At 40.2% G+C, this 12,385-nt stretch overlaps 1 long non-coding RNA gene across 1 annotated transcript in view; it reads left to right on the plus strand.

The window, feature by feature from the left end:
- Positions 1-12,385, plus strand: part of LOC117802274 — a 42,962-nt gene that overhangs the window by 17,718 nt on the left and 12,859 nt on the right. Inside the window, exon 2 of the long non-coding RNA XR_004625365.1 lies at positions 11,206-11,347. This is a non-coding gene — a long non-coding RNA (uncharacterized LOC117802274). The remainder of the gene's footprint in view (positions 1-11,205; positions 11,348-12,385) is intronic.

A 12,385-nucleotide genomic window follows, 5' to 3' on the forward strand; every position in this document is an offset into this window, starting at 1 on the left:
CTCCAATCAAGAGATTGCTAACATGCAGGAAATTGGGGTCAGTTTGCTATAACTTTTATTTTTTTTTTAAAGATTTTTTATTTATTTATGAGATAGAGACAGCCAACGAGAGAGCGAACACAAGGGGCGCCTGGGTGGCAGAGAGAGGGAACACAAGCAGGGGGAGTGGGAGAGGAAGAAGCAGGCTCACAGCAGAGGAGCCTTGTGGGGCTCGATCCCATAACGCCGGGATCACGCCCTGAGCCGAAGGCAGACGCTTAACCGCTCTGCCACCCAGGCACCCCTATAACTTTTATTTTTTAAGGAGAAGCTAAATACCTCACTTTTTAAATGGAACCTGTATTTTTATATTGACAATAAATAATAATAAAAACTACAATCGATACAGTTTGGGTAAAACCACTTCCAGGAATGACAGACTAGATTGTTTTGGACCTACTTTCCCACCAAGAGGAGCTGGAGAAGCTGGACTGAGTGATACAAAAACAAAAAATCTAAAATCATTGCAGAACCAGCTAGGCATGAAGAATTGTGAGGTCAAGATCTGACAGAGGATGAAAGTCCATAGAGGTGAACCTGATATTTGGGTCTACTTTTCCCTGAAGGTGATTGCTGATTCTGAAATCTGTGGCTGAGAGGATGTAATCTGAGAAAGCTTTAGACAGATTCGTGGAGGTGGGAGACCAAAAATTGGAGGTCATTGTTTGCTAAGAAGGAGGGATCTTGGTAAATACCTCAAGCAGTCGATTTGGACCCAGAAAGGCTATCCCTGAAAAGAACAGTGAGCTGGAAATAGATCAGTTCTCAGAGGAACTAAAGCCTAACATCAGATGACCTCCATTTGCCAGTCATCTGGTGTTTTCCTTTTTTATCAGGAGCACCCGACTAAGGTGTGTAGGGGTTCCTAGTGCCCCTAACCTAGTTGCCTGGTAAAAGCATATGCACATTCTCTCTGGAGGAATATAGCAGCATTCAGAGTCTCTTGACAAATTTCATATACAGTGCCTTGTAACCAGGCAAACAAGGTGACAAGATGTCACCAAAATCCAGAAGAAAAAAGGACTCAAGAAACAGACCCACAGGTGATCCCCATTACAGAGTTTTCATATACCAACTTTAAAACAACCACCACTCATATTTTAAGAAGTTAAAAGACAAGATGAAAAATATCTACTGAGGACTGGAAACAATAATAATGAACCAAAGGAAATTTACAGAATTAAAACTCTCTGAACCATAAAAACATATACAGGAAATCAGATTTTGACTAATGCTCTGAACATTCTGGGTATAGCCCTGGTATAATGGTACCAGTAAAATACACAACAGATTGCCTTGGCTTATGGTATATAGCAGGAAGCATTTGGCAAAAGTAATGAAATCTTTTCTTTCTGGACCAGAAAGGGTAGCAAAGATTACAGATCAGAAAAGATGAGGGAATTGATGCCGTTCAATTAGCTTCAGTAATAAGTTTAGACTTGGGGTAGTTCCTACAAATATGAATTCACTTACCAAAATCTCCAATCTAAAGTCATACCTGAAACGTTTGACAGGGAAATGCTGAGGAATGATGTCGTAGGTTCCATAATCTATGAGATTAAATAGATCTAGGTTTGACGCCTGTGTCTACTTCTTAGTGGGTAGGGGAAGGGGGACCTTGGACAAGTTGCTAAATTCTCTGAATGTCATGGTCCTCATTTCTAAAATATGAGTAATCATTAATTTGTTGACATTGTTTAAAAAATTAGAAAATTCATATAAAATTCCCATGCACAGTAGGCCCGTAGGCATGATAGTTCACTGATAGCGTTATTGGCCCTTGTGTGAGGACTCCACCCAGGCTTCTTTCCTCTCTTTTTCCCTCCCTATACGACCTAGAGCTCTTTCCACTCTGTTGCCTCTAATCACATGCATTTCTTCATTCTCTCATTTTACTAATTCCTCTTATTCATTTTAAGAGAGAAATGGAGAATTCATCTCGTGATTAATTAGCACATCTATCTCAGGTAATTAATTAGCATCTTCTGGGATTAATATAGTTTAACATATTATCTGGAATATATTTTAATCTATACTGGGAAGCAAGTATATTTTGAAACATCATTGATTTACATTTATTCTGAGAATACCAAAAAATGACCCTTTTACTTTTCTCACAGTATATCAAAAATATCAGTATGGGTTGTCCGTTCAAACTAAAAATCTATTAAGTTTTTTTTTTTTTTTTTTTACTTCCTTGCCAAGGAGAGAGGGTTACAGCTTTATATTTGTGCGGTTAATAGCCTCCGTTGTGATAAGCAAGACATCTGAGCAGAGACCTGAGTCATCAGCAAGACCCCAACTCTTCAGTCAATGCACAGAACACTGGCAGAAGAAACACTTTTGAATTTGTTATCCGAAACCTTTATTTTTTGGCCGTCTTTCCTTTCTTCCACACCTTCTTCTTTTAAGTGTAAATGTCTACAATATTGACATATTGAAAGACAAATATCATGAGACATGCAAAATTTAAAAATACAATGTCTATATTCCAAATTATTTCGAAATATCCCTCATAGAAGAAATGCTATTTGTGATAAGTATCATTTGCTGAGAGATTTTCACAAAACTAAAAAACATACAAGAGAACAATTTCTGTATCAAAAATATATGAGCACTTTCTATTTTCACTCTATGTACTTCAAATATTAGTACTTAGGAGAATTTTAATATGTTTGCTTCCTTTTATATGAAAAAGAAATTGAACCTTCATTCTTTACTTACAACTATTTAGACATTTTATACTAGATCTCTATGTATTTTCTGCCTCAATTGTAACATCTCATTATTATAAGGATAATTTTCCTCCAGGTGAACATCAGAAGAATGGTAACATTCTTAAAAAATGGAGTTTGATTTTTTTTTTCCTGCACTAAGATAATAGTTTGTCTTATAACATTCTTTCTAAATGTCAGGGCAAACTCTGTTGAACTGGGTAGCCCTACAAAATGTTTTTTTTTTTTTTTTATCAACTTAAGCAAACAAAATATATTTTATAGTTTTGTGTATTAGCAGAAGAAAAGCATTCTCTTTACTACCCTTTGCGACTTCCTTATTGGAAAGTAATTTTAACTCAATAACTATGCATTGACCAAATACTAAAGCCAGGCACTGAGTTGGGGGTGGGGGGCACCCCTGGGTGGCTCAGTTGGTTAAGCATCTGACTTTTGATCTCAGCTCAGGTCATGATCTCAGGGTCCTGGGACAGAGCCCCATGCTGGCACCCTGCTCAGAGGGGAGTCTGCTTGTCCTTCTGCCCCTTCCCTTGCTCATGTTCTCTCTCTCTCTCAAATAAATAAAAATCTTTAAAAAAATAAATAAAACCAGGCACTGGGGATATCAGCATGAATTGGTCCTGCACACATGGAATTCGTGTGCCTTCAGTGCTTCCAGTGTCCTGAGAGTTTTGAAAGAGACATTTTCACAGGTTAGGTTTTTGGGGGTTTTAAAAATTTATCTTTGTTTTTGTTTTTTCTTTTTCCTCTCCTTCCTCTCTTCCTCCCCCTTCTTTTTTTCCTCCTCCTTCTTCTCCTTGTTTCTTCTTAATAAACTTATGTTTTTAGAACACTTTTAGATTTATAGAGACATTGGATAAGGTGATACAGAGAGATTCCACATACCACAGGCACTCTTTCCCCTGTTGTTAAACTTCTTATATTAGTATGATATGTACAGAATTATAATTAACGAGCCAATCCTGATCATTCTTCTTAACAAAAGTCTGCACTATTCGCATTTCCTCAATTTTCATCTAATCCCCTGTTTCTGTCCCAGGATCCCACCCAGATTACCACATTACCTTTAGTCACTATGTCTCTGCCCTGTGACAGTTTCTTGGACACTTCTTATGTTCAATGATTTTCAATAGTTTTGAGGAACAGTTTGTGCTTCAAAAAAAAAAAAAAGACTTAATCCTAGGCTGAGGATCACACCCCGTGATTATTCGTCTGGTAGAGGCAAGACTCCCATTCAACTAGATGGTCCTCTCGTGGGGGCTGCGCTGAGTCAGTTCACTACGGCTCCTGCGCACGTAAGCCAAGCCCCTCATGGGCCTCTTCCCCCAGCCCACTCACTGGGCACTTCCTTGGGGCGGCTGTACATTCAGACCACTCTCCTGACTCTGGCCAGTAATGTTTGGCCACTCAAAACCTTTTCCAGTCTACCTCAGTCTCTCCAGATTCCAAATATTTCTCTATGACTAAAACCCTAGTCATTTCTTTTAACTACCAATGACGTCCAGATTTTTATCAGCAGAAATCTTGTCCCTCCTTCCTGAAGGACAAAAAGAGCAGAGTATTCAAAAACCACAGTTGCTGGAGTCTGCCTCCTGGACAGGAGAGGGGGTGTTCATATTTCATCCTTCCAGAACTCCTAACAATTTCTAATGCTGCAAAGAAAAGACAAAACAGTTGAGACTGAATGTTCCTACTCTGCTAGACATAATCCCAATAGTAGGGTTAGCATTGGTGACAGAGGTGTGTGCAAGAGGCTGGAGGAGCCCAGAGGAGGGAGACACTAAATTTATTGCTGAGGAAGAAGTAGTAGGGGAAGAAAGGGATCAGCAGAGACTTTAAGGCTTCGCACAGGTGATATCTGAACCAAGTCTTCAGAAATATGTGTTGGGCAGTGCCGGCATCCCAGATAGAAGGAGTAGGTTGAACAAAGACATGGGGGCATGGATTAACATGGTATGTTTAAGGAACTGCCAATAACTATAAAGTGGTGCAGTGTAGAGGGAATATCAGGGAGCAGTGGGAGATGAGATTGGAAAGGTAAGCAGAAATTGGTCACATTGGAAAGGGTGTCTTATGCCACTCTAAGGTCCAAGAATGCTGTTGAATGCTGTGAGTTAGTTCATCTTGGTGGCAGAGCTATGAGGTTTAATACCTAGAAAGGGTTAGGATAAGAAGGTCAGGAGTTAGTGCACTCAGGCAAGAGATCTATCCATTTGGTAAAATGGTAAAAAAGCAAACTTACGTCTTGACTTAAAAAGTTCTCAGCTTGCTGAGATTGTGGGTTGACTGAAAGTTGGCAATGCCACATTTAAAACTAGGTTTACGAGACATTGAAGCTTTGGCTGCCTGCAGAGATGCTCCTTGGTCAAAGAGAAGTCCAGGAGGCTATTTGCCCTCTAGTGGCAACCACAAAGCATTTTCTAGTTTGCTAGCAGTGAGACTAGAATATATGGTAAAGAACAGATCCACTTGGGAAGCTAGCACTCATTCTACTTCATGACGCTATTTGAATCAGTTCCTAGACTTGAATATCTAGCTTAATACATAAACCTAATAGGAGTTGGTCGAAAGAAAAAAAAAGATGATGCTTAGTAAGAAAAATCTATCATACATATTGCTGGGTTATATCATTCTCATTGAAAGTAATTTTCAATATTATATTTAATAGGTAAGAATGTAGCATTGTATCACAAATTATATCTTTACCTAACATTTTTAAGTGTAATTTACTTATTTTTAATGTACAGCATAAGATACTTGGAGGTAGAAAGATAAATTTCCCTGCATATCCAAAAATCTATTTCAGACTCTCAGATCTGTTCGCTTCAATTTTATACTTGCCAGCTAGAGAACTGTAGCCACCCAATTTAGCATTGTAGAATTTCCAGTTAATTTTGTTTCCTCTTATTTATTCACATAAATTGTTTATATCTTACTGAGAAAACTTTGGTATCAGTTTTTTAAATATCAGTTTATAATCTTTAAAATCTTCAGTCTGAGAAGTAATGTTTTCCCCTGCCTTTGCTAAAGGCACTTTGCAGAAACATCTCATTATTTATTTATAAGTAAGTCTCCAGAATAAGGTAACATTATCACTGGCCTACTATTGCCTCCGCACACATGAATACATTCATAATTGATGGAATGGTCTATACTGGTATTGCAGCTAGAGCAAACCTCAGGTCAGATCTCTGGGAGAGCAACACACGTCATTATTATTGTTAAGAAGTACATAAGGGGCATACGTTTAAACTGATCTGAAAGGAGAGATGCATTTTGATTAGTAGGGGAAGAGAACTGGTGTGGGAAAGAAAAGGAGGCACACAAGTCTAGAAGAATATTTTGAACCATGCCTTGCAAAGAAAGTGATTTGTGTTTTCTTTCTCAGTTGTCTCTCTTGTTGGGGTGGGTTAATGATTGACCACTATGTTAGCCTTTTTTTCTTTCTTTTCTTTTTTCTGGCAGTTAGGTTCTCAAAGAAATTGAAAGTCTTTGAGAAACTATAGGTTGAAACTGCTGTGGGAGATTCTGGCCAGATGAACATCCAATAGACAGGTGAGGTTTTCCCTGGAATGCTTCTGCCCAGGCTCCCTTCTCTAGGAGCTGAAATTATCTCATTAGGAAGTTCTCCACCATACAATGGATTACTATAATGAGAAGGCAGAGCCACTGACATAGAAAGATATTCACCTGTGTGGCTAATGTGGGTTGGGGGGAACAGGGAAAAAGAATATCCATGGTTTAATGCCATTTTTTTGGTTAAAAAAGAAAAAGAAAAGAAAAAGCCAATATATATGTGTATGTATGTATATATGTATGTATAGAAAGCCAACTGGATTTGCTCTAAATATTAATGTGGATTGTCTCAGGTTGATGGGACAGTGGATAATCTTAGTTGCCCTTGCTACCTTTTCTAGTTATCTCTACTTAAAAAAAATTTTTTTAGGGGCTCCTGGGTGGCTCAGTCGTTAAGCGTCTGCCTTTGGCTCAGGGCGTGATCCCTGCATTTTGGGATCGAGCCCCACATCAGGCTCCTCCACTGGGAGCCTGCTTCTTCCTCTCCCACTCTCCCTGCTTGTGTTCCCTCTCTCTCTGGCTGTCTCTCTCTATCAAATAAATAAATACAAATCTTAAAAAAAATTTTTTTAAAAAAAGGATACAAAAATTTTCTTAAAACAGAAAAGATAGTTACATTGTAGGCGTAAAGCATTTGTAAGTACTCATATTTATCTACTCATATTTATGGTTGATTTGGGTTTTAAACATTACTTAAATCCTTAGGAACTAGAAAAAGATAATGGTGAATACTATTCTGATTTTAGAGTGGCATAGGCTTTTTTATGTGTTAAAGCAAGCAAACAAAACCCATAAAAAATCAATTGATTTTATCACATAATTTTTAAAGCCTCTATAGGTTTTTAAGTGGAAATACTGTTTAAAGATTAAAGACATATATCAAACTCAGATAAAATATTTACAATATACAAAACCAATTAAAAATGCTTAACACAGCACCTAAATAAGGGAGTAATAATTATAAGCTATTATTTATATTAAGAAATACAAGCTGTTTATTGCAAATCAACAAGAAAAATAAAAATTCTTCAAAATTGGACAAAGGAAATGAACAAACAAGTCCCTGATCATGCAATGGCTAATAAACTTATGGAATCAAGGTCAAACTAATACCTATAGAAATGCATATTAATATATACATAGTTAAATGGTATACCGTATTATTTATATATATATTTATACAAATGCATACCATTCTTTACCTATCAAATGAACAAAGAGTTTTAAAAGAAGATGAAAGATAGTTTCTAGTGCAGGCAAGTTTTCAGAGTGAGAAAATAAAGTGGTACAAGGTGATGTGTCAGTAAGTATCAAAAACCTTAAATGTATTTTCACCTTTCAACCTAGCAATCTCATGCCTATGACTTTATCTTAAGGAAACATTCAGGAATGTTTACATGTACTCTTTAAAGACCTAGTGATTTCACTTGTAGGAATTTACCCTACAAATAAACTCGTACAGGGGCGCCTGGGTGGCTCAGTCAGGTAAGCATTTGACTCTTTCTCTCTTTTTTTTTTTTTTTTTTAAGATTTTATTTATTTGACAGAGAGAGACAACCAGCGAGAGAGGGAACACAAGCACGGCGAGTGGGAACACAAGCACGGCGAGTGGGAGAGGAAGAAGCAGGTTTCTAGCGGAGGAGCCTGATGTAGGGCTTGATCCCAGAACGCCAGGAAAACGCCCTGAGCTGAAGGCAGACGCTTAAGGACTGCGCCACTCAGGCGCCCCAGCATTCGACTCTTAATTGCGGCTCAGGTCATGGTTCTGGGTCGTGAAATCAAACCCCCATTTGGGCTCTATGCTGGGCCTGGAGCCTCCTTTAGGTTCTCTCTCTCCCTCTCCCCCTCCCACTTGCTCTCTCTTGCTAAAAAAACAAACAAACAAAAAAACCAAACTCACACGTGTAAAATGACACAGATACAGGGTTGTTTATGTAGCTTTGTAATAAAAGATTGGAAATAGCCTAGATCACCATCAGCAGTAAGATAAATTATGATACTTCCAGACAACAGAATATTATGAAGGAAGAACAAAATGTAAAGGAATATGGTTGATATAAAAAGAACCCCCACCATTACTTTGAAATTAAAAAAGATACAGAACAGTGTGAAAAAGGAGAAAAATACAAATATTTTTGCATCTGCTTGTATACTCATAAAAATACTCTCAAGGATATCTCAAAAATTAATAATAGTGACTTTTGTGGGGTATAATTGGGAAATTAGGCAAATGTAGGAAAAGAACAAGAGGGTGAATATTCTCTGTAATCTGGTTTTTGAAAGAATTTTTTGAAGTACTCATAAAATAGAACTGTAAGATCCTACAGAAAAGCCAAGTACCTGTTAAGTGTCCAAACTGAACAAAGAGAATATCTGAAATTAACTCTGCTTATCTGTTCCTCTTTGAGAGCAGAGGATATGCTTTTCCTTCTTGGCATCCTCAGGTCTGAAAAAGTGCCTGACACATAGTAGGTACTCAATTAATTTTAGAAGAATAAATGATCAGTGAAGGTTTAAAAGTTAAGTTAGTCATCAAGGAAAAGCCACAAGAATGTCTCCCTTTCACTTTTTTTTTTTTTTTTTTGCAAAACCTTAAGTCATTTTTGAGAGAAGACTCAAAAGTTCCAAGAGTCCAAGTAGCGATTTTAAGTACTTACCTCTTTTATCAGCTCTAATCCTAAAGAGCCTATTAATGTAGATTATTAAAGCAAAGGTAAAATCAAATAAAATGGCAACAAGGCAATGCACTGCCACACTGTGGTACCATATAGGTTCATAAACCAGGTCCCTCATTTCCATCCAGTAATATGCCAAATCACTTTTCCTTTTCTTGCCAATGAGAAGTATCAGGATAGGTTCACAACTAAGTCATGGCAGTTAATGAGGGGTAGAAGACATGGACTTAAAGACTGTGCTACAAAACATCAAAACCCACCACAAAACACACTAAGTATTAAAAATGATCTAGTGCCAGTATAATAGTTAACACCTGGGGAAATGTTCAGGGACAGAAACGAAGTCTATGAAATGAGCCGGTGACTATAGATCTGATTAGTGATTCTCAACACTGGCTGCGCATTATAATCATCTGGGGAGCTTTTAAAAATACTGATGCCAGGGCTCCACTCCCAGAGAGTCTGATTAAATTTATATGGCATGGACCCCAGGCATCCCTTTAAAAAAAAAAAAAAAAAAGAAAAGCTCCTAGGGGCGATGCTGATGTGGAGTCAGGGTTGAAAAACATTGTATTAGAATGGAGAGGGATGGAAGGAACTCTCTTACAGGACAAGATGACTTAATCAGCTGCTTCCAGCCATTTAATTTATGCAGAAACAAAATTTTTCAGATTAAACTTTTCCCTTTATTTCTCCCTAGACCTCCCTAGACCAGACCTTACCCCAAAACCCATGCTTGGACTATTAAATTATTTCCTATGTGTCTGTCTCTCTTGCTTTCATTTTTCCTTTATGTTTCCACCTTATGCCACATACAAATGGTTTCCCTTTTTTTAAGGTCTTGGCTGTCTACAGAAGGTATGCAATCTAAATTCCTGAGCTTGGTTTCCACCCCACACTCTACCATCACTTAATGAAATCATTTTGTTGCTCAGTTTCCTTATCTACACCAAATTGTTGGGACTGATAACGTCTGAGGTTCTTTTCAGCTCTGAAATTGCAAGTTCCCTGGTTCATCGTTGTACTGCCCACCCCACCAGTAAATAACCAATCTATCGTTTGTAGTTCCCTAAAGTATTTCCTAACTGAAGTCAAACAAAATCCTCTCCACTGCCTTAATTCATGCTCTTTTCCTTACAATATTTTTTTTTTTTTTAATACTGTTTGCTCCCCTGGAAGTGTTTTCATTCCCTTCACCCTACCACATCCTCAGTCACCTGGCTCAAGTTCACCATTGGGAAATGTTAGCAGTTTATCTCCATCACATTCTTACTTCAGGATTTCCTTGGTACTTTGTAGTATAGGCCCTCTTTACTCAAAGTATGGTCCATGGGCCAGCATCACTTGGATGCTTTTTACGTACATCCAGAATCCCGGCCCTCACCAGAGCCTGCATTTCAACTAGATGCTAGGTGATTCAATGCACCTCTAACTTTGAGATGCACTGGTCTATAAGTTTATTAGCATCTTCTTTTGTTTTCTTCCTTCCTTCCTTCTTTCCTCCTTTCCTTCCTTCCTTCTTTCCTCCCTCCCTCCCTAAGATTTATTTATTTGAGAGAGAGAGAGTGGGCGGGAGGGGCAGAGAGAGAGGGAGAGAAAAACTCAAGCAGACTTCCCACTGAGCTCGGGGAGTGATCTCAGGACCCTGAGGTCATGGCCTGAGCTGAAACCAAGAGTTGAGCCTTAACTGACTGAGCCACCAGGAGCCCCCCTTTCGTTTTCTAGTTTGTTTCTTACTTGCATAAGAAATGTTTTCAGGTCTGGGATCCTACCTTCTAACGTTAAAATANACTCAAGCAGACTTCCCACTGAGCTCGGGGAGTGATCTCAGGACCCTGAGGTCATGGCCTGAGCTGAAACCAAGAGTTGAGCCTTAACTGACTGAGCCACCAGGAGCCCCCCTTTCGTTTTCTAGTTTGTTTCTTACTTGCATAAGAAATGTTTTCAGGTCTGGGATCCTACCTTCTAACTTTAAAATATTTAACTAAAACTTCCAGTACTTCTATTCACATAGCAGTTCACCCTGAACTGTTTGTTGAATGAAAGAGTATTCATCGTATTTACCAAATGCAGTTAGAGGAAGAGTGAACTCAAAATTTAAAGGTTGCTAAATGCAATGATTGGCTTATAGAACTTTCGAGGTCTTAAGAGAACATCTCACGGGTCAACTTCTTTTACAGATGAAGAAAGGAGAGATCCAGAGAGAAAAATGACTACAGCGGAGAGGGCAGATTTAACACCTTCTGGAATACTCAGGCATATTCTCCGGTGTTCCAGTTTCAGTAACAATGCTTCATCAATCCTGGACACCGCCAAAAACCAGTAAGTAAGCACCTAAAATAGATGGTTAGGAATTCGGGGGTATTCATTTTACCCGAGCCTTTACTCAGAGGTCATTTGCTCTCGCACTGTAGATGATCCATCGCATTTAGAGCCCTTATGGTGCATCTGAGAGCGCTAAATACTGGGGATACAGAAATGACCATGACTCAGTGCTTGGCCTTCTGGAGGTCACTGTCTAACGGACAGCAGACAGAGGGGGAAAAAAAAACACAGAAGCACTGAAATACTGGAGCCCTTCGGAGGCAGGCACTTGTCTTCTAGACCCTCAAAAGCACATACGGTACAGCAATGGAAGAAAAGGCATTCGGCTCCAAGCCCAAATCGTGAAGTCGTTACATTTCTTTTTTCCCCGTGCAATTTTGGGCTTTTCCAAAACTCTGGTTCCTTTCTAGTGATACCAGCACAAAGCAGAGCATAGTTACCCTACGGTGAATTAACTCATCAACACTTTCAAAGCCCATTTTATCGACAAGGACAAGTTTTATTTGGTTTTCCCTTTTTCTTGAGCGAGTGGCCCAGTCGCAACGAGTGGAAAGCCGATGCTCCCTAACGCAGCTAGGCCCAGCTCGCGGGAGTCCCGGCAGGGCGCGCGCCCGTGGGCGGAGAGCAGAGGCAGCGCCGCGGAGCCGGAACCTCGGCGCGAGGCGCAGGGAGCGCGGGGATGGCTACCCCACCGCTCGGGCCGCCCAGGGAGGGGCGGGGCGCAGGCGCAGGCGCAGGCGCCGATGCCTCCCGCCCGCCCGGGCCGCGCGGCTCGCGGCGCATTCCTGCACCTCCTCCCGCGCGCGGCGCCGCCTCCCCCCGACAGCTGATTCATTGGCTCCGCAGCCCAGACTGCCTGGCGCCGGCCGCGTGACGTCACCCATTCACCGAGCCCGCCTCCCCCCCTCCGCTGGCGCCGGCCGGGCGGTCGTCCTGACAACGCAGACGCCAGCCGGCACAATGACTTCCAGCTGGAGCAGCCCAGCCAGCCCGCGCGCTTGCAGCTCGCGCTGGGCTTAAGAGCGCGGGGGTGGG

This window comes from Ailuropoda melanoleuca, chromosome 5 (genome assembly GCF_002007445.2).
Source record: "Ailuropoda melanoleuca isolate Jingjing chromosome 5, ASM200744v2, whole genome shotgun sequence".
NCBI lineage: Eukaryota > Metazoa > Chordata > Mammalia > Carnivora > Ursidae > Ailuropoda > Ailuropoda melanoleuca.